Below are 2,349 nucleotides of genomic sequence, written 5' to 3' on the forward strand. Positions count from 1 at the left end.
TATCACTCAGATGGCAAATAAAAATAGGCCCATGACAAGAAACTGAAATCAATTCAATTGCCCTGGAAAAAGCAGTTTCAGTCAGTCTGGTGAGGGAAAAGGTTCCAGAGGTTCCAAATTATACTTATCAATTTTTTTCATGTTATCTGAACTTATCGACCACCTTCATCATATATATGTGAAGATGTCACCCGAAATTAGTTATAGATTTCATCCTACTCTTTCGATTCCACAGTATACGATATTACTCACAGTTGATCTGAAATCTGATTGTAGTGGAGATTGTAGCAACCTTAAAAAAATACATCCATCGATCACAGTGAACTGGTGTTCTCACTCGCAAAGAACAACTGAAAAGGAGTATTCATCTGTACTGACCCCGAAAGTCCTTATAATATGTACCTCTTTCCGTAGTATTGAAAAATTCAAGAAAACGGAATCATTTTCAATAACAATAATAAGCAAATTGAACAAAAACCTTGGATGATACTGAGAATTCTCAATTTAATAAGGTATTAGGACAAAATGAAAGTGAATTTGATTAAAAACCTCAAAAAATAGCTATATACAGAACATAAATATCACAAATATATAATGAATAGCATCATCAACCAACCAAATGACGAATACTATACGTCTGTGATATAAACTCAAAGAATCAGCGTATATTCTTTTATCTGGAGAGAAGTATACTTCGAACAGCTTCTCAGAAATGCATCGTACTTTGCTACCCGTCTCGATAAATACGGCAAAATAGCAACAGACTGATATCAGAGAACACATTTACTACATCGAATGTTTCAGGAGTCGATCAACAACACTGGCATAATTTACATTTTAAAGCTCCTTTGACATTTGTCGAAGGAGTTCAGAAATAAAAATTATCAGGAAAAACTCTAATTTTTTCTTTTCTGAAGACGGAGGCAGATTTCAGCCCTCGAAACGTTAAGATAAGTATTCTCAGCTGGTTTTTTGAATAATATCACTAGAGTTTTATCCCAACACCAAACCATTATTTTCAACACCTCGACACGTGTTTCGATCACCAAGTGATAATCTTCAAAAAAAGGATTGAACTGAATATTCATACAGTATTGTCATTATTTATACTATAGATATATCTGCAAGGTACCTGCGTCCTAATTGTCTTGAATGAAATTAACAATGTAGCCTTATCTACTAGTCTTGAATCAATTTCAAAATGTGACCTCATCTAATAGTCAGGTGAATTTTATTGTTCGTGTAGTGAAACTGTGATACTGGTTTTCTAACGCATATAATGATACAAAATATCATATAGCAAAGGTAATATTCTTAATTGTAAAACGTCTGAGCTCTTGCCTGCTGAAGGGTCGATAATGAAGTGTTGATGGTCGATCATCTCGCAAGAGTTTCTGCATCCCTCGCTGAACAGTTGCGTAAAAGATGGGTCTGAATACTTATAATTGAAATATTATTTCAACAAGCTTTATAGTATACTATTAATAATAGGGAAGCCGAAGCGGGGATTTACTAAATCGCAGCAGATTAATATACAGGGTATACCTTGTCCCCGGTTAAGTACCTCCACCAAATATGAGCCCCATATATAAGGCCGCCTGTGAGGGATAAAGGATCAGATTAGTAAAAAAAAATTGATCAACAGAAATTCCCGAGCGCGTCAGATTAAGGTAGGGTGAGTCAATTATCTGCTGAAAAGTGTATAATCCAGTTATCTGACAATTTGAGGGTGACGTAAAGAAAGGAGAGTGCAGCAAAATTGTAAAAAAATAACGTCATTATGACATTGACGAGCGTAGCTAATTTTTTTCATTTTGAAGAAAATAATTCAAGGATAACGGAAAATATATAATTTGACGATTTCTGCAAGCCTAAATAACAAAAATTCGTCGATAAAGTTTAATGCGTGCAGCTGTGTGATACATATATTTCCCTCTGCGAGTTTCTATTCCCCTATTCTCTATTCACTTTTTCTCTATCTATTACTCTCTATATATATATATACAAAGAAAGAAAAGAAAGTTTCATTTTCCTTTTATTCATTAATTAATCAATTTTTGAGCATTTTTTTTTAATTATTTTCTTATAAATACAAGTATTCTACTTAAAAAACATCCACTCATTTATTTACATGCTATTTCCTGAGATTTTCAATTATTTAAGTTCAATGAATTGAATTTCTTTTTTTTAATATTGTTTTTGTCAGATTAAGCGAATCCCTCTAGATAATCGTCAGATTATAAGACAGCACGTCTGAAACATAAAGATGAACCATATATATCTCAATCTGACGCACTTGAGTATTTCAAAATGATGATTTTTTCTGCATATTATAATAATGGCTGCGAG

Source organism: Leptinotarsa decemlineata, unplaced genomic scaffold (genome assembly GCF_025532065.1).
Source record: "Leptinotarsa decemlineata unplaced genomic scaffold, Ldec_3_MD MMD2_tig00000035_RagTag_RagTag, whole genome shotgun sequence".
NCBI classification, from domain to species: Eukaryota; Metazoa; Arthropoda; class Insecta; order Coleoptera; family Chrysomelidae; genus Leptinotarsa; species Leptinotarsa decemlineata.